Here is a 25000-nt window from a genome sequence, read left to right on the forward strand (position 1 = left end):
CTGACAGAGGAGACGTGGAGAGAAAGAGAGAGAAATATATTTAACCCAACACAGAGCCCTGTGGAACCCCTATTCTTCTTACATTGCAGGGTCTCGGCCCGGTTTCTCTGGATCATGGGACGTGGAGAGAAAGAGAGAGAGAGGAAGGAAGGAAGGAAGGAAAGAAGAGGGGAGATTAAGTCTAGTTCAGAGGTTTCCAAACTGGGGTCTGCGGTCCCCTAGGGGTCCACCAAGGTATGCAGGGGTTCCACATTTTTTTTTATTAACAATTTTTTTAGTGAAAAATATTTATTTTTTTGAATATCGCTAGCTGACACAGAATACCATCGTGGATACCGTTGCAGAGCAAAGGGGGAACCACTACTTCAAGGTCTCAGAGCAAGTGACGTCACCGATTGAAACGCTATTTAACGCGCACCACCGCTAACTAAGCTAGCCGTTACACATCCGTCTCACATCCGTTACACTTGCTCAGCCCTTCGTTTCCCGTAGTCCACAATCAGCTCCTTTTGTCTTGTCAATAAATTGAACTTGAATTTCTTGATTTGAAACTGTGTCTGATGTGTTGACGATTAATGACAGTGATCAAACAAACGTCTCACTTTCCCCTTTTGCTGCATGTGAGTGCACACACACACACACACACACACACACACACACACACACACACACACACACACACACACACACACACACACACACACACACACACAGGACAAGATAATACACAGAGTGTACAAAACATTAGGAACACCTGCTCTTTCCATGACAGACTAACCAGGTGAATCCAGGTGAAAGATATGATCCCTTATTGATGTCACTGGTTAAATCCACGTCAGCCAGTGTAGATGAAGGGGAGGAGACAGGTTAAAGAAGGATTTTTAAGCCTTGTGCCAATTGAGACATTGCTTGTGTATGTGTGTGTCATTCAGAGGGTGAATGGGTAAGACAAAAGATTGAAGTGCCTTTGAACGGAGTTTGGTGGTAGGTGCCAGGCGCAACGGTTTGTGTCAAGAACTGCAACGCTGCTGGGTCTTTCACGCTCAACAGTGTAACATTGTAACAGGGTAACATCGTAACATGGTAACAGGGTAACAGGGTAACAGCGTAACAGGGTAACAGGGTAACAGGGTAACATTGTAACATTGTAATAGGGTAACATTGTAACAGTGTAACAGGGTAACAGGGTAACAGGGTAACAGCGTAACAGGGTAACAGGGTAACAGCGTAACAGGGTAACAGGGTAACAGGGTAACAGCATAAAGGGTAACAGGGTAACAGGGTAACAGGGTAACAGAGTAACAGTGTAACAGGGTAACATCGTAACAGGGTAACAGGGTAACAGGGTAACAGCGTAACAGGGTAACAGCGTAACAGGGTAACAGGGTAACAGAGTAACAGGGTAACAGTGTAACATTGTAACAGGGTAACAGGGTAACAGGGTAACAGCGTAACGGGGTAAAAGGGTAACAGCGTAACAGGGTAACAGCGTAACAGGGTAACAGGGTAACAGGGTAACAGCGTAACAATATAATAATGTAATCTGTTACTCATTCATTCACCAGTCTCTTCGGTTTAGTTCGACATTCACTGAAGTGATTTCAGTGCCAACAGAAATCGTATTTCAATTCCATCATGTAGAATTTGTAGGATATTGAATATTTTTTGAATATTTTTAATTTGTAATGCCCAAACGGAATAATTTTATTTCATGATTGGAAACTGAACTGAATGAATGTCGCATTCAGTTAAAACATAACATTTCAATTGAATTGAATATTCAAATTGAATATTTATATATTCAGTTTCAATATAGTAGATATTACATTAACTGTCTGTGTATCAAGTTTACAAACATTCCAAGTTTATCAAAGTTTCATATATTCAACTCTCAGATACGTTCAGATTCAGTTTTCAAATTAAATTCTCGAAATTCAGATTCAAAACCAGACACAACATCCTGGTACTTTGCCAGCCAGGAAAGAGAAAGAGAGAGAGAGGGAGAACAGATAGAATCGAACTCTCTCTGTGGTAAACAGTAGCTTTTGGATGATTTAAGAAGCCAATGTGGCATGAATTTATTTTCTTCCTATGAATTTGGTTTTAGCGTTTAATATACAGTTAACCTCTCATGACCTTTTGAGAATATTCTGGAAGCTTCTATTGTCCATAACTTACAGTTGAAATACTATGACTGGGTATGCAAAAATATAATGTTTTATAGTATGTTTAAATGCCAGGATGTCATACTCATGGTTAGTAGTGTAGCTCCATTTGGTAGTGTCTTTAGAATCCCCTCCACCTAGTAGTGGAGAGAGCTGCATGTCTGGCCAACTAGCTTGCTGGCTGGCCTAGCAACAATCTCTGTCTGCCTAACTGAGCTGGCACAGTGTCTAAATGCATCTACCCTTGATGTGAAGCCATTCAAGCGAGGACAATAGCGTGGCAGGGACAGAAATAGCTTTTTCTCTAACTCCCCCCCCCCCCTCCCTCCTCTGTCTCTCTCTATCTCTCCCTCTCTCTCTCCCCCTCTCTCCCCCTCTCTATATCTCTCTACCTCTCTCTCTCCCTCTCTCTCTCTCTCTCTCTCTCTCTCTCCCCTCTCTCCCCCTCTCTCTCTCTCTCTCCCCCTCTCTATCTCTCTCTCCCTCTCTCTCTCTCTCTCTCTCTCTCTCCCCTCTCTCTCTCTCTCTCTCTCTCTCTCTCTCTCTCTCAAAACAAACAGTGAAGTGAGGACGTAGTTGTACTTCTAAATACAGAGTGCTATCACAGAGTGTCTTAGTCATTGAGAATCACGCTGGTTTTGCTTTCCAGACATCACCACAGTTGCAATGGGAGGGGAGGGGAGGGGAGGGGAGAGGAGAGGAGGGATGTTGTTGTTTGTGTCTAAATTAAGAGTCGGTTATGCACAGTTCAGTGTTAGGCATAAAGGGGTCATGTTAGGTTCCGATGCTCATGGCTGTTGTTTTGTCTGGCTGGCGTGAGGGCAGTGGAATACTAATTACTATTTACCTCTAAATCTATTCTAAATAACCCAAAATTGGACCATTGGGGGTATTCCAGAAAGCATTATTATTATTAAGGTAGCCAGCTAACTTTGATGTCATCATTACCAGTCAAACCAACCTGGACCCAGGGGTAGACGTCACACAATAAATGTAAATCTGAGACGCTCCAACTAGATATGTATATGTTAGGAATTTGACAAACGTATGATATGTTTACGAATTACAATTTGTTGTAGCTAACGTATGCTAGGTGGCTAGGTTGCTAATGCTATCGTTATCTAGGTGTCTAGGTAGATAATGCTATCGTTAGCTAGGTGGCTAGGTTGCTAATGCTATCGTTAGCTAGGTGGCTAGGTTGCTAATGCTATCGTTAGCTAGGTGGCTAGGTTGCTAATGCTATCGTTAGCTAGGTGGCTAGGTTGCTAATGCTATCGTTAGCTAGGTGGCTAGGTTGCTAATGCTATCGTTAGCTAGGTGGCTAAGATTAGCTAGGCTAGGGGTTAGTGATAGGTCTTTAACTCAAGTTAAAGTTACGGTTAAACCTCTTAAATGTAACTACATATCCTCTCAAATGTGATCTATGTATTTAGTTATTTATCATGAGAGGACCATAAACAATAACTAGCAATACTGCATACTCCAAGAATGATTCAAATCTCACCTTTCTGATCTTTTTTTTGTATGTAAATTGCTGAGGTGTAGTCACTTTTGAGGACACAAGCTCAAGTGTACAGTACAAATATGAAAATATGAAATATTTTATACGACGTATTTCCTATTCAACAAAACTGTATGAATAAGGCTTGAAATGACTTATATGCTTTCTAAATATATTATAATGAAATTATAAAACTGCTAACTATAAGATTTCACCTTCCTTATAACTGTAAAATACATATTTGAATGTTTAGTGTTAGAGAAAATGTGCATATTTTCTAAAGGTCTCTCTTGATCAAAACATCTGCCCCTAATCTTCTCCATTTATGACAATCAGAAAGTGTTTTTTTGTTGTTTAAAATCTATGAATAATTTTAGATTAATGGCTATAAATCGATCTCTGAATGTGCTATAGTGATAATTGCACTCTCTCCTTAGATGTAAGCATGGCAGGCATGTGCTTTGTCAGTGGCTGTGACGGTAGGGTTCGGAACAAGGAGTCGATGGTCAGTCAGAGGAGCGAATTAAAATGGTAGGAGGGACATCCCAGTTTCAAGTGGTGTCAGATTACACTACTGTGTCCGTGGGAACCAGTACCAGAAATAAACAATTAAAAATGAACAGTGACCATCACACTCCAAAAGAGTGTAAATTGCAAAAGAATAAAAACATTCCAAATGTCATATTATATATATACAGAGTTGTAATGATGTGCAAATAGTTAAAGTACAAAAGGGAAAATAAATCAACATAAATATGGGTTGTATTTACAATGGTGTTTGTTCTTCACTGGTCTCTCTCTATTTCTCAGTGCATGCTGGGAGTCTTTTGTTGTTGAGAAGCCATATGGAGGGCTCCATCCTTACTTCAAATCAAACCAAATGTATTTATAAAGCCCTTCGTACATCAGCTGATATCTCAAAGTGCTGTACAGAAACTCAGCCTAAAACCCCCAAACAGCAAGCAATGCAGGTGTAGAAGCACGGTGGCTAAAACTCCCTAAAAAAGGCCAAAACCTAGGAAGAAACCTAGAGAGGAACCAGGCTATGTGGGGTGGCCAGTCCTCTTCTGGCTGTGCCGGGTGGAGATTATAACATAACATGGCCAAGATGTTCAACTGTTCATAAATTACCAGCATGGTCAAATAATAATAATCACAGGCAGAACAGTTACTTATTTTCTTGATTTTTTACTTAGTGTTTTCTTTCAATTGTTATTATCTATGGTGGAGGGTTAACGCACTGTTAGTTTAGCGGTACCCACTGGTTAATTTCAAAGTTACGGAGGAAGAGGACAGAGGTTTAGTTTCCTGGGGTTTTGCGTGATGGCTTCGCAGCCTAGCACGGAGGAGATGCTGTCATTACGGCATGGATTCAGGTGTGTTCCTGATATTGGAGTTAAGGTGGAGGAGGTTTCTCCTCTTTCGACTCCTTCGACTAGGGTGGTAGTTGCGAATCTACATGATTCAGATGATCAAATCCGGAAAGAACGGAATCGGTTTGGTAGGTTTGTACTGTCGGCAGGTTTTCAGGCAGATGCCGTTAAACACGGCAGGGTAGCCTAGTGGTTAGAGCGTTGGACTAGTAACCGGAAGGTCTAGTCAGGTTATAGATGGTGGTGTAAATGAGGCTGGGTCTAGTCATGTTAGTCATGAAAGGAGGTGGGAGGGGAGGGGCTGAGGGGGGAGAGGAAAGGAGGTGGGAGGGGAGGGGCTGAGGGGGGGGGGCTGAGGGGGGAGAGGAAAGGAGGTGGGAGGGGAGGGGTTGAGGGGGGAGAGAAAAGGAGGTGGGAGGGGAGGGGCTGAGGGGGGTGAGGAAAGGAGGTGGGAGGGGAGGGGCTTGTGTGGTCTAAGGCACTAAGGAACCTTTGCCTGGTGCTGGGGGGGAGGTCCCGACTAGAGAGAAAGGGCAGATGGTCAGGATGGGCGATGGAGATGAGGAGGAGGATGGTGAGTCTGAAGAAGAGGACGATGAGGAGGCTTTCTTATTCAGACTCCTCTTCAATGGGTCCAGAGCTGACAGCCAGTCAGGCAGAGGGGTCAAAGTTCACGTTGAGGGAACCGTCAAGGTTCCTGAATGAGACTTAACAGAGAAAAAAGGTTGATCTTGAAGCTCTTTTTTTTTTGCGATCAGGATTTTTTTTTAAGATCAGTGCAACACGCTATGAAAAAATGAGGGGCATGGTGTCCTCTCACCCAGGAAACGTTTAAGGTTGAGGAAGTGGGTCACAACCATGCGCAAGCCTTTACCGTCAGATGTTGTTTAGATTAATAGTTGTCTTCTGGCATTGGTGCTTTTTGAGCTTTCCTATTGGGTCTCTTTCTCTGCAATTGGTCTCTTTCTTTCCTATTGGTCTCTTTCTCTGCTATTGGTCTCTTTCTCTGCTATTGGTCTCTTTCTTTCCTATTGGTCTCTTTCTTTCCTATTGGTCTCTTTCTTTCCTATTGGTCTCTTTCTTTCCTATTGGTCTCTTTCTTTGCTATTGGTCTCTTTCTCTGCTATTGGTCTCTTTCTTTCCTATTGGTCTCTTTCTTTCCTATTGGTCTCTTTCTTTCCTATTGGTCTCTTTCTTTCCTATTGGTCTCTTTCTCTGCTATTGGTCTCTTTCTTTCCTATTGGTCTCTTTCTTTGCTATTGGTCTCTTTCTTTGCTATTGGTCTCTTTCTGGTGGAAAGGGGCAAGTGTGCCGAGCCATGGGACAGATCCTAGTACAGGGGTGGCAGTCCTTTAGCACCGGGGCTGTCTGTGTGTTGATCCATGGGACAGATCCTAGTACAGGGGTGGCAGTCCTTTAGCACCGGGGCTGTCTGTGTGTTGATCCATGGGACAGATCTTAGTGCAGGGGTGGCAGTCCTTTAGCACCGGGGCTGTCTGTGTGTTGATCCATGGGACAGATCCTAGTACAGGGGTGGCAGTCCTTTAGCACCAGGGCTGTCTGTGTGTTGATCCATGGGACAGATCCTAGTACAGGGGTGGCAGTCCTTTAGCACCGGGGCTGTCTGTGTGTTGATCCATGGGACAGATCCTAGTACAGGGGTGGCAGTCCTTTAGCACCGGGGCTGTCTGTGTGTTGATCCATGGGACAGATCTTAGTACAGGGGTGGCAGTCCTTTAGCACCGGGGCTGTCTGTGTGTTGATCCATGGGACAGATCCTAGTACAGGGGTGGCAGTCCTTTAGCACCGGGGCTGTCTGTGTGTTGAGCCATGGGACAGATCTTAGTGCAGGGGTGGCAGTCCTTTAGCACCGGGGCTGTCTGTGTGTTGATCCATGGGACAGATCCTAGTACAGGGGTGGCAGTCCTTTAGCACCAGGGCTGTCTGTGTGTTGATCCATGGGACAGATCCTAGTACAGGGGTGGCAGTCCTTTAGCACCGGGGCTGTCTGTGTGTTGATCCATGGGACAGATCCTAGTACAGGGGTGGCAGTCCTTTAGCACCGGGGCTGTCTGTGTGTTGATCCATGGGACAGATCTTAGTACAGGGGTGGCAGTCCTTTAGCACCGGGGCTGTCTGTGTGTTGATCCATGGGACAGATCCTAGTACAGGGGTGGCAGTCCTTTAGCACCAGGGCTGTCTGTGTGTTGATCCATGGGACAGATCCTAGTACAGGGGTGGCAGTCCTTTAGCACCGGGGCTGTCTGTAAAACCTCCTCAAAGGAGGAGTGTAAACGTAGGCTGCTTATTGTTAAAGCAGAAATGAACAACATGGGTTTTGTCCTTATAAATGCGTATGCGCCTAACACAGGGAGAGAAAGAGGGGGTTCTATTTGGGTGTCTTAGACAGGAACTCTCACAGGTAACGCCTGAGGAGACGCTGGTGGTCGGCGGGGACTGGAACTGTACCATGGATTTTTCTAAAGATAGAAATGGGGAGGAGCCTCATTCAGTCTCAGTGGGGGGTGATAAAGGACATAATTAATCAGTTTCATCTAGTGGGTGTTTGGAGAACGAGACATCACTAGACAGTATACGTGGGTAACGGTCTTTGGGTCTAGGTGTGAGTGCAGCCCGACCCCATCAGTTTTACATGTCCAGGAATCGGGTCAATAGGCTGTTGGGCGCTACCATTCTCCTGGTGGGGATTTCACCACATAACCATGGCTGGGCTGTCTATTTCCCCAGGGCCTCGGCAGGCATCCTGTTGGAAGTTTAATGTAAAGCTCTTACAAGATGCCACTTTTTGCTCAGGTTTCCAGACTTTTTGGGGGGAAAGGTGGGGAGAGGAGAATGAGTCTCTGAGTCAATGGTGGGATGTGGGAAAAGTCCAAATTTGGCTTTTCTGTCAACAGTATACAGCTCTCTCATCCTCAGAGGCTAGGAGAGTATTGGGGGAACTAGAGCGTAGTATTAGTGAGATGGAGGTAGAGATAGTGGGGCAAGGAAATGTAGGCCTCCAGGCTAATTTAGCCGAACTACGTAGGGACCTGGGTAGTTTTTTCCAGGTTAAAACAAAGGGAGCACTTGTAAGAGATCGGTTCTCCATGCTCAAGGAGATGGATGCTCCCAGCTCCTTCTTTTTGGTTTGGAAAGACAGAGAGGTGAAGCCGAGGATATGCATTGTCTATGGCTGTCTGATGGGCGGGTGACCTCTGTGGGGGAGAGATGCAGGAGTGAACTGTGGAGTTCTATAGTGAGTTGTTTAGGGCAGAACTGCGTGATCCTATGTGTGCTCAGGTCTTATTCGCAGAACTCCCTAAGCTCTCTCTGGCAGGGATGAAATGGACATTGCTCTGTTGTCCCATGAACTGGCAGAGGCCGTAACCCAGATGTTTTAGTGGAGTTTTCTAAAGAATTCTGGGGAATAATCGGACTGGAATTCATTTGCGTGGTGCGCGAGTGCGTCGGTATAGGAGAGTCGTGTGGCATTGCTCTGTGTGGACTACAAGATATTTGCCAAGGTCCTCGCTAACAGTACACAAGGGCCAGACATATTGTGTACCGGGATGCTCAATCACGTACAACTTGTTCTTAATCAGGGACGTGTTGGACTTGTCGAGAGTATCAGTGTCGACGTATGCAGGTTACGTTTCTGTGATGGTCAGGGATGGGCAGGATATGCAGGCACTAGAGACCAGTCTGAAGGTGTACGAGGGAGCTTCGTCAGCTAAGGTGAACTGGGGCAAGAGCAAAGGAGGACAGGGCCTGGTGGAACTGGAGAGCAGGATGGCTGCTTTCCGACTAAAGACGACGCAGAGACTGCTGTACCATTCTGATGTCGGCTGGAGGGAACCAGCATGCGCGCTGCTGAGGAGAGCTGGTGGATTAGGGTTGGACCGGCAACTGTTCCTCATGAAGCCGGAGAGGCTGAGTACAGCAGGTCTCTCTGATTTCTACTCTGCAGTGCTGAGGGCCTGGCAGCTGCTGAGGCCCACACGAGAAGGGGGTGGAGCCTGGGCTGTGGGAGGAGCCTATCCTCCACAATCCAGCCATCCTTTTGAGATCGGTTCAATCGGCCACCGTGCAGAAGCGACTGTGGGCACAACCAACAGGAATAACGTCTCTTAGGCTGCTGGAGAGATTCCTTGGGAATGTCCAGGAGACACTGTCTGAGCTGGTAAGGAGGGTTTGAGCGGCTAAAAGGGGATGGGCCACCAATTTTTACGCCACTGCAGGTGATAGAGACTGGCAAGGGGGTATGGAGGACTTGTTGGACCAGGGATGTTCTCTGTTTAGTGAGTCCTCCAGATCAGAGGTAGTAGGGATGAGCAGGGATGTTCTCTGTTTAGTGAGTCCTCCAGATCAGAGGTAGTAGGGATGAGCAGGGATGTTCTCTGTTTAGTGAGTCCTCCAGATCAGAGGCAGTAGGGATGACCAGGGATGTTCTCTGTTTAGTGAGTCCACCAGGTCAGAGGCAGTAGGGATGACCAGGGATGTTCTCTGTTTAGTGAGTCCTCCAGATCAGAGGCAGTAGGGATGACCAGGGATGTTCTCTGTTTAGTGAGTCTTCCAGATCATAGGCAGTAGGGATGACCAGGGATGTTCTCTGTTTAGTGAGTCCACCAGGTCAGAGGCAGTAGGGATGACCAGGGATGTTCTCTGAGTACATTTGGGTATCAGGGAAAATGTATGTAAAAAAAAAAAGTACATTATTTTCTCTAGGAATGTAGAGAAGTAAAATAAGGTAAAAATATCAATTGTAAAGTACAGATACACTAAAAAAGTAGTACTTTAAAGTATTTTAAGGACTTTACACCACTGCCCATCAGCGCCTATCAACAAGATCTAACACACACAACACTCCCTTTACGGTCCCACTTTCCCCCTGGAGAGGATTCCAATTCTTTTAGACCTCCTTACCCTCCTCCTCTCCCTCCCCCTCTCCCTTCTCCTCTCCCTCCTCCTCTCCCTTCCCCTCTCCCTTCTCCTCTCTCTTCTCCTAACCCTCCTCCTCTCCCTTCTCCTCTCTCTTCTCCTAACCCTCCCCCTCTCCCTCCTCCTCTCCCTTCCCCTCTCCCTTCTCCTCTCTCTTCTCCTAACCCTCCCCCTCTCCCTTCTCCTCTTCCCCCTCCTCTCCCTTCCCCTCTCCCTTCCCCTCTCCCAACCCTCCTCCTCTCCCTTTTCCTCTCTCTTCTCCTAACCCTCCTCCTCTCCCTTCTCCTCTCCCTCCTCCTCTCCCTCCTCCTCTCCCTTCTCCTAACCCTCTCCCTTCTCCTCTCCCTTCTCCTAACCCTCCCCCTCTCCCTTCCCCTCTCCCTTCTCCTCTCCCTCCTCCTCTCCCTTCTCCTAACCCTCTCCCTTCTCCTCTCCCTTCTCCTCTCCCTTCTCCTAACCCTCCCCCTCTCCCTTCCCCTCTCCCTTCTCCTCTCCCTCCTCCTCTCCCTCCTCCTAACCCTCCTCCTCTCCCTTCTCCTCTCCCTCCCCCTCCTCCTCTCCCTTCTCCTCTCCATCCTCCTCTCCCTTCTCCTAACCCCCCTCCTCTCCCTTCTCCTCTCCCCCTTCTCCCTCCTCCTCTCCCTTCTCCTCTCCCTCCCCCTCTCCCTTCTCCTCTCCCTCCTCCTCTCCCTTCTCCTCTCCCTTCTCCTCTCCCTCCCCTCTCCCTTCTCCTCTCCCTCCCCCTCTCCCTTATCCTCTCCCTCCCCCTCTCCCTTCTCCTCTCCCTCCTCCTATCCCTTCTCCTCTCCCTCCCCCTCTCCCTTCTCCTCTCCCTCCCCCTCTCCCTTCTCCTCTCCCTTCTCCTCTCCCTCTTCTCTTACTTACAGCCTGAAATTCAAACCTCTCTCTATCCCCCCCAACTCTCTCTGCCCTCACAGCTCAATTCAATTTAAGGGATTTATTGGCATGGGAAACATATGTTAACATTGCCAAAGCAAGTGAAATAGATAATAAACAAAATAAACTGGTTGCCCTTTTCTTGTGGCAACAGGTCACACATATTGCTGCTGTGATGTCACACTGTGGTATTTCACTCAATAGATATGGGAGTTTTTCAAAATTGGATTTGTTTTCGAATTCTTTGTGGAGTTGTGTAATCTGAGGGAAATATGTCTCTCTAATATGGTCATACATTGGGCAGGAGGTTAGGAAGTGCAGCTCAGTTTCCACCTCATTTTGTAGGCAGTGAGCACATAGCCTGTCTTCACTTGAGAGCCATGTCTGCCTTCGGTGGCCTTTCTCAATAGCAAGGCTATGCTCACTGAGTCTGTACATTGTCAAAGCTTTCCTTAATTTTGGGTCAGTCACAGTGGTCAGGTATTCTGCCACTGTGTCCTCTCTGTTTAGGGCCAAATAGCATTCTAGTTTGCTCTTGTTTTTTTGTTAATTCTTTCCAATGTGTTAAGTAATTATCTTTTTGTTTTCTCATGATTTGGTTGGGTCTAATTGTGTTGCTGTCCTGGGGCTCTGTAGGGTGTGTTTGTGTTTGTGAACAGAGCCCCAGGACCAGCTTGCTTAGGGGACTCTTCTCCAGGTTCATCTCTCTGTAGGTGATGGCTTTATTATGGAAGGTTTGGGAATCACTTCCTTTTAGGTGGTTGTAGAATTCAACAGCTCTTTCCTGGATTTTGATAATTAGCCGGTATCGGCTTAATTCTACTCTGCATGTTTTACATTGTACACGGAGGATATTTTTGCAGAATTGCAGATTCTGAATTTGGTGTTTTACCTCTCTTTCTACCCCCCTCCTTTCTCTCTCGCTACCCCCACCTCTCTCTCTCTCTCTACCCCCAACTATCTCTCTACCCCCAACTATCTCTCTACCCCCCCACCTCTCTCTATCTACCCCCCCACCTCTCTCTCTCTACCCCCCACCTCTCTCTCTCTCTACCCCCAACTATCTCTCTACAACCCCACCTCTCTCTCTCTACCCCCCACCTTTCTCTCTCTCTACCCCCAACTATCTCTCTACAACCCCACCTCTCTCTCTCTACCCCCCACCTTTCTCTCTCGCTACCCCCACCCCTCTCTCTCTCTACCCCCCACCTCTCTCTTTCTACCCCCCACCTCTCTCTCTACCCCCCACCTCTCTCTCTCTATCCCCCCACCTCTCTCTCTCTACAACCCCAGCTCTCTCTTTCTCTACCCCCCACCTCTCTCTCTCTACCTCCCACCTCTCTCTCTACCCCCACCACTTCTCTCTCTCTACCCCCACCTCTCTCTCTCTCTACCCCTCACCTCTCTCTCTCTCTCTACCCCCCCACCTCTCTCTCTCTACCCCCCACCTTTCTCTCTCTCTACCCCCAACTATCTCTCTACAACCCCACCTCTCTCTCTCTACCCCCCACCTTTCTCTCTCTCTACCCCCAATTATCTCTCTAAAACCCCACCTCTCTCTCTCTACAACCCCAGCTCTCTCTTTCTCTACCCCCCACCTCTCTCTCTCTACCTCCCACCTCTCTCTCTACCCCCACCACTTCTCTCTCTCTACCCCCACCTCTCTCTCTCTCTACCCCTCACCTCTCTCTCTCTCTACCCCCCCACCTCTCTCTCTCTACCCCCCACCTTTCTCTCTCTCTACCCCCAACTATCTCTCTACAACCCCACCTCTCTCTCTCTACCCCCCACCTTTCTCTCTCTCTACCCCCAATTATCTCTCTAAAACCCCACCTCTCTCTCTCTACCCCCCACCTTTCTCTCTCGCTACCCCCACCCCTCTCTCTCTCTCTATCCCCCACCTCTCTCCTACCCCCCACCTCTCTCTCTCTATCCCCCCACCTCTCTCTCTCTACAACCCCAGCTCTCTCTTTCTCTACCCCCCACCTCTCTCTCTCTACCTCCCACCTCTCTCTCTACCCCCACCACTTCTCTCTCTCTACCCCCACCTCTCTCTCTCTCTACCCCTCACCTCTCTCTCTCTCTCTACCCCCCCACCTCTCTCTCTCTATCCCCCCACCTCTCTCTCTCTACAACCCCACCTCTCTCTTTCTCTACCCCCCACCTCTCTCTCTCTACCTCCCACCTCTCTCTCTACCCCCCACCTCTCTCTCTCTACCCCCCCACCTCTCTCTCTCGCTCTACCCCTCACTTCTCTCTCTACCCCCACCTCTCTCTCTCTCTACCCCCCACCTCTCTCTCTCTCTCTACCCCCCACATCTCTCTCTACCTCCACCTCTCTCTCTCTCTACCCCCCCACCTCTCTCTCTCTCTCTACCCCCCACCTCTCTCTCTCTACCCCCGACCTCTCTCTCTCTACCCCCCACCTCTCTCTCTCTCTACCCCCCCACCTTTCTCTCTCTACCCCCCACCTCTCTCTCTCTCTCTCTACCCCCCACCCCTCTCTCTCTCTCTCTCTACCCCCCCACCTCTCTCTCTCTCTCTTCCCCCCCACCTCTCTCATCATCCTCCTTTAAATCACTTCGACTAATACAACAGCATCCTTCCTGTAAACACTCCCATCCATTAGCATCACAGCTGCAGACCACCACAAACTGCCACACTGTCGTAGAAGAAGCCTGCATGTCGGGAGAAGTTTTCATTGGCTGAAGGGATGGAGAATTACAAAAAAGAAATAGAAAACGAGTGAAAGAGGCTGAATCCCGAATTCTCCCACTCCCACTTCCCCTCACCCCTTTTCACACGTGTCCCAATGCTGAGGGAGTGAACATTTTTCGAGGGTGTAATTAGAACCACAGAACACCAAGGCAAAATCACTACCAAACCCGTAGCACTCTTGTCTTGTAGTCATGAAGTGCTTTGAAAAAGACTGGTCATGGCTCACATCAACACCATTTCCCAGAAACCCCAGACCCACTCCAATTTTTTTTATACCGCCACAACAGATCCACAGATGATGCAATCTCTATTGCATTCCACACTGCCCTTTCCGACCTGGACAAAACTAACACCTATGTGAGAATGCTGTTCGTTGACTACAGCTCAGCGTTCCACACCATAGTACCCTCAAAGCTCAGGACCCTGGGACTAAACACCTCCCTCAGCAACTGAATCCTGGACTCCCAGACGGGCCGCCCCTCAAGTGGTAAGGGTAGGTAGGCAACAACACATCTGTCACGCTGAACCCTACACGTGGGCCACTCAGGGGTGCGTACTTAGTCCCCTCCTGTACTCCCTGTTCACCCATGACCGCATGGCACGACTCCAACAACATCATTAAGTTTGCTGACAACACAGCAGTGGTAGGCCTGATCACCAACAATGATGAGACAGCCAATAGGGAGAGACCTGTCAGTTCCAGGACAGCAACCTCTCCCTCAATGTGAGCAAGACAAAGGAGCTGACTGTGGACTATAGGAAAAGGAGGGCCGAGCACGCCCCCATTCTCATCGACATACTCATTACCTCAATGACCACGACTAACCGGTACCCCCTGTATATAGCCTCCACATTGACTCTGTACCGGTACCCCCTGTATATAGCCTCCACATTGACTCTGTACTGGTACCTCCTGTATGTAGCCTCCACATTAACTCTGTACTGGTACCTCCTGTATATAGCCTCCACATTGACTCTGTACCGGTACCCCCTGTATATAGCCTCCACATTGACTCTGTACCGGTACCCCCTGTATATAGCCTCCACATTGACTCTGTACCGGTACCCCCTGTATATAGCCTCCACATTGACTCTGTACCGGTACCCCCTGTATAGAGCCTCCACATTAACTCTGTACTGGTACCTCCTGTATATAGCCTCCACATTGACTCTGTACTGGTACCTCCTGTATATAGCCTCCACATTAACTCTGTACTGGTACCTCCTGTATATAGCCTCCACATTGACTCTGTACCAGTACCCCCTGTATATATCCTCCACATTGACTCTGTACCGGTGCCCCCTGTATATAGCCTCCACATTGACCCTGTACCGTAACACCCTGTATATAGCCTCCACATTGACCCTGTACCGTAATACCCTGTATATAGCCTCCACATTGACTCTGTACCGGTACCCCCTGAATATAGCCTCCACATTGACCCTGTACCGTAACACCCTGTATATAGCCTCCACATTGACTCTCTACCGGTGCCCCCTGTATATAGTCTCATTACTAACCTGTACCCAGCACATTGACTCTGTACCGGTACCCCCTGTATATAGTCTCATTACTAACCTGTACCCAGCACATTGACTCTGTACCGGTGCCCCCTGTATATAGTCTCATTACTAACCTGTACCCAGCACATTGACTCTGTACCGGTACCCCCTGTATATAGTCTCATTACTAACCTGTACCCAGCACATTGACTCTGTACCGGTACCCCCTGTATATAGTCTCATTACTAACCTGTACCCAGCACATTGACTCTGTACCGGTACCCCCTGTATATAGTCTCATTACTAACCTGTACCCAGCACATTGACTCTGTACCGGTACCCCCTGTATATAGTCTCATTACTAACCTGTACCCAGCACATTGACTCTGTACCGGTACCCCCTGTATATAGTCTCATTACTAACCTGTACCCAGCACATTGACTCTGTACCGGTGCCCCCTGTATATAGTCTCATTACTAACCTGTACCCAGCACATTGACTCTGTACCGGTACCCCCTGTATATAGTCTCATTACTAACCTGTACCCAGCACATTGACTCTCTACCGGTGCCCCCTGTATATAGTCTCATTACTAACCTGTACCCAGCACATTGACTCTGTACCGGTACCCCCTGTATATAGTCTCATTACAAACCTGTACCCAGCACATTGACTCTGTACCGGTACCCCCTGTATATAGTCTCATTACTAACCTGTACCCAGCACATTGACTCTGTACCGGTGCCCCCTGTATATAGTCTCATTACTAACCTGTACCCAGCACATTGACTCTGTACCGGTACCCCCTGTATATAGTCTCATTACTAACCTGTACCCAGCACATTGACTCTGTACCGGTGCCCCCTGTATATAGTCTCATTACTAACCTGTACCCAGCACATTGACTCTGTACCGGTACCCCCTGTATATAGTCTCATTACTAACCTGTACCCAGCACATTGACTCTGTACCGGTACCCCCTGTATATAGTCTCATTACTAACCTGTACCCAGCACATTGACTCTGTACCGGTACCCCCTGTATATAGTCTCATTACTAACCTGTACCCAGCACATTGACTCTGTACCGGTACCCCCTTGTATATAGTCTCATTACTAACCTGTACCCAGCACATTGACTCTGTACCGGTACCCCCTGTATATAGTCTCATTACTAACCTGTACCCAGCACATTGACTCTGTACCGGTACCCCCTGTATATAGTCTCATTACTAACCTGTACCCAGCACATTGACTCTGTACCGGTACCCCCTGTATATAGTCTCATTACTAACCTGTACCCAGCACATTGACTCTGTACCGGTACCCCCTGTATATAGTCTCATTACTAACCTGTACCCAGCACATTGACTCTGTACCGGTGCCCCCTGTATATAGTCTCATTACTAACCTGTACCCAGCACATTGACTCTGTACCGGTACCCCCTGTATATAGTCTCATTACTAACCTGTACCCAGCACATTGACTCTGTACCGGTGCCCCCTGTATATAGTCTCATTACTAACCTGTACCCAGCACATTGACTCTGTACCGGTACCCCCTGTATATAGTCTCATTACTAACCTGTACCCAGCACATTGACTCTGTACCGGTACCCCCTGTATATAGTCTCATTACTAACCTGTACCCAGCACATTGACTCTGTACCGGTACCCCCTGTATATAGTCTCATTACTAACCTGTACCCAGCACATTGACTCTGTACCGGTACCCCCTGTATATAGTCTCATTACTAACCTGTACCCAGCACATTGACTCTGTACCGGTACCCCCTGTATATAGTCTCATTACTAACCTGTACTCAGCACATTGACTCTGTACCGGTACCCCCTGTATATAGTCTCATTACTAACCTGTACCCAGCACATTGACTCTGTACCGGTACCCCCTGTATATAGTCTCATTACTAACCTGTACCCAGCACATTGACTCTGTACCGGTACCCCCTGTATATAGTCTCATTACTAACCTGTACCCAGCACATTGACTCTGTACCGGTACCCCCTGTATATAGTCTCATTACTAACCTGTACCCAGCACATTGACTCTGTACCGGTGCCCCCTGTATATAGTCTCATTACTAACCTGTACCCAGCACATTGACTCTGTACCGGTACCCCCTGTATATAGTCTCATTACTAACCTGTACCCAGCACATTGACTCTGTACCGGTGCCCCCTGTATATAGTCTCATTACTAACCTGTACCCAGCACATTGACTCTGTACCGGTACCCCCTGTATATAGTCTCATTACTAACCTGTACCCAGCACATTGACTCTGTACCGGTACCCCCTGTATATAGTCTCATTACTAACCTGTACCCAGCACATTGACTCTGTACCGGTACCCCCTGTATATAGTCTCATTACTAACCTGTACCCAGCACATTGACTCTGTACCGGTACCCCCTGTATATAGTCTCATTACTAACCTGTACCCAGCACATTGACTCTGTACCGGTACCCCCTGTATATAGTCTCATTACTAACCTGTACCCAGCACATTGACTCTGTACCGGTACCCCCTGTATATAGTCTCATTACTAACCTGTACCCAGCACATTGACTCTGTACCGGTACCCCCTGTATATAGTCTCATTACTAACCTGTACCCAGCACATTGACTCTGTACCGGTACCCCCTGTATATAGTCTCATTACTAACCTGTACCCAGCACATTGACTCTGTACCGGTACCCCCTGTATATAGTCTCATTACTAACCTGTACCCAGCACATTGACTCTGTACCGGTACCCCCTGTATATAGTCTCATTACTAACCTGTACCCAGCACATTGACTCTGTACCGGTACCCCCTGTATATAGTCTCATTACTAACCTGTACCCAGCACATTGACTCTGTACCGGTACCCCCTGTATATAGTCTCATTACTAACCTGTACCCAGCACATTGACTCTGTACCGGTACCCCCTGTATATAGTCTCATTACTAACCTGTACCCAGCACATTGACTCTGTACCGGTGCCCCCTGTATATAGTCTCATTACTAACCTGTACCCAGCACATTGACTCTGTACCGGTACCCCCTGTATATAGTCTCATTACTAACCTGTACCCAGCACATTGACTCTGTACCGGTGCCCCCTGTATATAGTCTCATTACTAACCTGTACCCAGCACATTGACTCTGTACCGGTACCCCCTGTATATAGTCTCATTACTAACCTGTACCCAGCACATTGACTCTGTACCGGTACCCCCTGTATATAGTCTCATTACTAACCTGTACCCAGCACATTGACTCTGTACCGGTACCCCCTGTATATAGTCTCATTACTAACCTGTACCCAGCACATTGACTCTGTACCGGTGCCCCCTGTATATAGTCTCATTACTAACCTGTACCCAGCACATTGACTCTGTACCGGTACCCCCTGTATATAGTCTCATTACTAACCTGTACCCAGCACATTGACTCTGTACCGGTACCCCCTGTATATAGTCTCATTACTAACCTGTACCCAGCACATTGACTCTGTACCGGTACCCCCTGTATATATTCTCATTACTAACCTGTACCCAGCACATTGACTCTGTACCGGTACCCCTGTATATAGTCTCATTACTAACCTGTACCCAGCACATTGACTCTCTACCGGTGCCCCCTGTATATAGTCTCATTACTAACCTGTACCCAGCACATTGACTCTGTACCGGTACCCCCTGTATATAGTCTCATTACTAACCTGTACCCAGCACATTGACTCTGTACCGGTACCCCCTGTATATAGTCTCATTACTAACCTGTACCCAGCACATTGACTCTGTACCGGTACCCCCTGTATATAGTCTCATTACTAACCTGTACCCAGCACATTGACTCTGTACCGGTACCCCCTGTATATAGTCTCATTACTAACCTGTACCCAGCACATTGACTCTGTACCGGTACCCCCTGTATATAGTCTCATTACTAACCTGTACCCAGCACATTGACTCTGTACCGGTACCCCCTGTATATAGTCTCATTACTAACCTGTACCCAGCACATTGACTCTGTACCGGTACCCCCTGTATATAGTCTCATTACTAACCTGTACCCAGCACATTGACTCTGTACCGGTACCCCCTGTATATAGTCTCATTACTAACCTGTACCCAGCACATTGACTCTGTACCGGTACCCCCTGTATATAGTCTCATTACTAACCTGTACCCAGCACATTGACTCTGTACCGGTACCCCCTGTATATAGTCTCATTACTAACCTGTACCCAGCACATTGACTCTGTACCGGTACCCCCTGTATATAGTCTCATTACTAACCTGTACCCAGCACATTGACTCTGTACCGGTGCCCCCTGTATATAGTCTCATTACTAACCTGTACCCAGCACATTGACTCTGTACCGGTACCCCCTGTATATAGTCTCATTACTAACCTGTACCCAGCACATTGACTCTGTACCGGTACCCCCTGTATATAGTCTCATTACTAACCTGTACCCAGCACATTGACTCTGTACCGGTACCCCCTGTATATAGTCTCATTACTAACCTGTACCCAGCACATTGACTCTGTACCGGTACCCCCTGTATATAGTCTCATTACTAACCTGTACCCAGCACATTGACTCTGTACCGGTGCCCCCTGTATATAGTCTCATTACTAACCTGTACCCAGCACATTGACTCTGGACCGGTACCCCCTGTATATAGCCTCATTACTAACCTGTACCCAGCACATTGACTCTTTTTTTACTTTAGTTTAATTAGTAATTATTTTTCGTAACTCTTATTGTTCTTTAAACTGCATTGTTGGTTAAGGGCTTGTAAGTCAGCATTTCAAGGTAAGATCTACACCTGTATTAATCACCTCTCCACTCTCTGGAAGTCCCCCTCTGAGTTTAGTCAGCAACATGACAGCTGAGGGCCCTCTGAGTTTAGTCAGCAACATGACAGCTGAGGGCCCTCTGAGTTTAGTTAGCAACATGACAGCTGAGGGCCCTCTGAGTTTAGTCAGCAACATGACAGCTGAGGGCCCTTGAGTTTAGTCAGCAACATGACAGCTGAGGGCCCTCTGAGTTTAGTCAGCAACATGACAGCTGAGGGCCCTTGAGTTTAGTCAGCAACATGACAGCTGAGGGCCCTCTGAGTTTAGTCAGCAACATGACAGCTGAGGGCCCTCTGAGTTTAGTCAGCAACACGTAACAACGAAAGGCGCCCAACAGACTAAATATGTTAAGATTTGGTTGACATTTGAGAAAGCAAAAAATGGTAGTTACGCTGAGCTTCTAAAAATGTACCTCTTCAATTTTACCTCTCCAAATGACTTTAGGACCGTCGACTGTCCGAGTCCCCCAGGAGGTATCCCATCTAGCAGAACCAGTGAGTTCATATCAGTCGGACTCTCTGTGCTCTAAGTCGGAGGGGGACCAGCTTGAGGTGAGGCTATACCTTCCAAAACTGTTGAAAAGTACATATCTCCTATTTATAACACTGCACTAATCCATCACATTGTGCCACTGTACCTGTGTGTTCGCTTGTTTACGAGGACTCTATGTCCTCTCCTGTTCCCTTTAACTCTGCTCCTGTTCTTCAGGACCTAGGGGGTTCTGCCCAACACCCAGACCCACCTGCTGTCCTCCGTTACCTGTTCTCCAGGACCTAAGGGTTTCTGCCCAACACCCAGACACACCTGCGGTCCTCCGCTACCTGTTCTCCAGGACCTAGGGGGTTCTGCCCAACACCCAGACCCACCTGCTGTCCTCCGTTACCTGTTCTCCAGGACCTAGGGGGTTCTGCCCAACACCCAGACCCACCCGCTGTCCTCCGTTACCTGTTCTCCAGGACCTAGGGGGTTCTGCCCAACACCCAGACCCACCTGCTGTCCTCCGTTACCAACCACCCTCCAACGTTTCATTACATCATCTACAGCTGCTGTTATTGTCATGTTGACCTGCTCAGAACGTTTTCTTGCTCTGTCTTATAATATGAGATACACAGATTAACAGCAAACTCTCAGAACAAAGAAAGCAGCAGTGTCTGGACTTTGCAGTTTTCCCTCTTCAAGTCCCCATTTCCGAGACTGACTGCCTGTTGAGAACAAGTGGCAGGCAGAAACCCTCCCACACCACACGGCAACCCACCTCTCTCTATATTCCACAGACCAGAATTCAGTATTTTAGTCTATGATCGCCATGTGAGAGTACAAAAAAAAATCTGCAAAAAATAAAATAATGACACAACCATACCAAAAAAACGATTGAAGTTTCTGTATTGAAATCCTAATTATTGTCAGGTTTGTTTTCACAGCTGTTTCAAAAGGTGTTGTAGTTGTATCCGCACGATTATGTATTGCTGTGTCCATAGGACCTACAGTAGATACATAAATATATATATTCAACCAAAGTACTAATGTACTAATGATAAATACATATATATATATATATTCAACCACAAGTATTAATGATAAATACAAAAAAAATATATATATACATATATATATTCAACCATAAGTACTAATGATAAAAACATAAATGATAATAGAGGACTGGTGAAATGATATTATTTCAGTGTAGATAAGGGAAGGTGAAAATAAAAACATGGCAGCCAAGCCAGTGTTTGAACCAAATGGATTTGCATATGAATAGGGAGGGAATGAGCTGACTTCCTGATCTGTAAGGTAAGTAACAATGTGTCAAGCAGTTTGCACATTTTATTAGCTATTTTCCAGAAACGTAGCAAACGTTTAAGACATGAATTTTATGTTGTTGTAAATGTTTAACTAGGTAACTCAAAAGTAGTTTGAAGTAATGTTTTCATTTTTATTAGCTAAACAAAACTTGTTTAAAACAGTGAAATTGTTGCGGGAATCAGCCTTGTTTGCATAGCGGGGATGAAAAGATCTCTCTCTCTCTCAACTAAATTAAATTAAAGGGGTTTTATTGGCATAGGAAACCTATGTTAACATTGCCAAAGCAAGTGAACTAGATAATGTACAATAGTGAAATTAACAATAAACATCTGAGATTTCCCAGTTTCCAGTTGTCTTGTACTCACTGAAGTCTGAGATTTCCCAGTTTCCAGTTGTCTTGTACTCACTGAAGTCTGAGATTTCCCAGTTTCCAGTTGTCTTGTACTCACTGAAGTCTGAGATTTCCCAGTTTCCAGTTGTTTTGAATGCGGCAGAAGTCATGCTGGATTGACAGCATGGCCAATGTATTCAACCTTTTCCTGTCCCATGGTGTTGCATGTGAATGTTTATCCTGTTAAGGTTGGAAAAGAGACCCCTTAAACCCAGACTTGGACCACACACCCACTCCACTGAATAGCAGGCTAATGATTGCTTTGCAACTCTTGCAGTTAGCCATTGATTTCCTTCCAGACCACTTTTTTGAATTTGCGATTTCCAACTTGTTGCGTAATGTTTATGGCCGATGAGCACCGATTAGGTTTTATCTATAATTTCTCTTCATATGACAAGGATTCATATTCAACTGTTTGTTTGTTGTGATTGAGTGGGGGGGGGGGGGGGGGGGGGGGAACAGCTGCAGGCAAGGTTCTGTCAGCCACAGCCCCTCTGGCTGCCATCGATACCGTGCCTCCTGATTGGCTCTTATCGCCCCTTGGGGGAAGGGTGGCCATGGAATGGCCCATCTGCAGTCGGCCGATGGCCTCCTTCATGGTGGGAAAGAAGAGAGGTCAAAGAGCAAGAGGCACAGCGATAGGATTTACTCGAAATAAAATCAGTCTGTTTGGGAAAACTATTGTTTTTTTTGTATGGGGGTCTATGAGAAAGTGTTGAATTACTTGAGTCTTATTTGCATGGAATAGAAGCGTCATAAATATTTAGGCTGGTACCAACGTACTGATATAAGTGGATGCACCTGGCATTCCCTCAACTTGGAGAAAAATGTCTTGGTTGTGCCTGGGTTTTTTTTTTTTTCACACGCGTTATCTGCCCTCTCATTGGCTAGAATGGTCCCACCTGATCTCGCCTGCCTTCAATCATTGAGGACATGTAATTCCATTGTTTAGAGATGTTGGTATCTCTGTAAAAACAACAAACAAACAAACAAACAAACAAACAAACACATAAACGTAACATGCAACAATATATTTGTTTTACTGAGTTACAGTCCATTTTAGGAAATGAGTCAGTTGAAATAAATGTATTAAGCCCTAATCTATGGATTTCACATGAATACAGATCTATACAATCGTATGAAGAAGTTTGGGCACCCCTCTGAGGCTGCGTAATAATTTACTCTGTCGTCACAGAAAAATGAGCACAGTGGCATGCCGTTCATTTTCTAATAAAAGCTGAGTACTGGGTTATCGCCCAGACAAAGATTTTTAGTGTAGCAATATTAAGTTGTCTGAAATTAAATCAGATGTGAAAAAAAGGCTATGCAAAAATGTGGGCACCCTTGTCATTCTGTTGATTTGAAAACCTGTAACTACTTAGCACAGATTAATTGGAACACACAATTGGTTTGGTGAGCTCATTAAGCCTGGAACTTCATAGACAAGCTCATCCAATCATGAGAAAAGGTATTTAAGGTGGCCAAATTGCAAGTTGTTGGTCTCTTTGACTCTCCTCTGAAGAGTGGCAACATGGTGGGGGGCCTCAAAACAACTCTCAAGTGACCTGAAAACAAAGATTGTTCAACATTATGGTTTAGAGGAAGGCTACAAAAAGCTATCGCTGAGATTTAAGCTGTCAGTGTCCACTGTGAGGAACACAGTGAGGAAATGGAAGACCACAGGCACAGTTCTTGTTAAGGCCAGAAGTGGCAGGCCAAGTAAAATATCGAAAAGGCAAAGGGCAAAGGGCGAAGGATGGTGAGAAAGGTCAAAACCAGCCCACAGACCACCTCCAGAGACCTACAACATCATCCTGCTGCAGATGGTGTCACTGTGCATCGTTTCAACAGTTCAGCGCACTTTGCACAAGGAGAAGCTGAATGGGAGAGGGATGCGCAAGAAGCCTTTTCTGCACACACGCCACAAACAGAGTCGCTTGAGGTATGTAAACGCACATTTGGACAAGCCAGCTTCCTTCTGGAATAAGGTGCTGTGGACTGATGAAACAAAGATTTGAGTTATTTGGACATAACAAGGGAGGTTATGCATGGCGGCAAAAGTACACAGTGTTCCAGGAAAAACACTTGCTACCCACAGTAAAATGGGGGTTCCATCATGCTGTGGGGCTGTGTGGCCAGTGTCGATACTGGGAATCTTGTTAAAGTTGAGGGTCGCATGGATTCCACTCAATATCAGCAGATTCTTGGGAATAATGTTGAAGAATCAGTCACAAAGTTGAAGTTACACCGGGGCTGGATATTTCAACAAGACAACGACCCAAAACACTGCTCAAAATCTACCCGGGGCATTTATGCAGAGGATACAAGTACAATGTTCTGGAATGGCCATCCCAGTCCCCAGACCTGAATATCATTGAGAATCTGTGGGATGATTTGAAGCGGCCTGTCCATGCTCGGCAACCATCAAACCTAACTGAACTGGAGATGTTTTGTAAGGAGGAAGGGTCCAAAATACCTTCATCCAGAATCCAGACACTCATTAGAGGCTATGGGAAGCGTCTAGAGGCTGTTATTTTAGCAAAAGGAGGCTCTACTAAATATTGATGTGATTTTTCTATTGGGGTGCCACATTTTCTGTTAATCCAATAAACCTCATTTCACTACTGAAATATGACTGTGTCCATCAGTTATTTGATAGATCAAAATGAAATTGCTGATCCAAACACCCAATTATTTATAAATGGAAATCATGGAAATTGTCAGGGAAATTGGCCAAACTTTTTCATACGACTTGTATCTGTTGGCCATAGATATCTTCATAAAAAGCAGTGGAGCAGAAAACCAGTCAGTATCTGATGTGATCACCATTTAC

The 25000-nt window shown here is 46.6% G+C and overlaps 1 protein-coding gene across 1 annotated transcript in view; it reads right to left on the reverse strand.

Annotated features, from left to right (window-relative positions):
• Positions 1 to 25000, reverse strand: part of LOC139407907 (XK-related protein 6) — a 114741-nt gene that overhangs the window by 2351 nt on the left and 87390 nt on the right. The gene's annotated exons all lie outside the window — the stretch shown is intronic.

Source organism: Oncorhynchus clarkii, chromosome 4, assembly GCF_045791955.1.
Source record: "Oncorhynchus clarkii lewisi isolate Uvic-CL-2024 chromosome 4, UVic_Ocla_1.0, whole genome shotgun sequence".
NCBI lineage: Eukaryota > Metazoa > Chordata > Actinopteri > Salmoniformes > Salmonidae > Oncorhynchus > Oncorhynchus clarkii.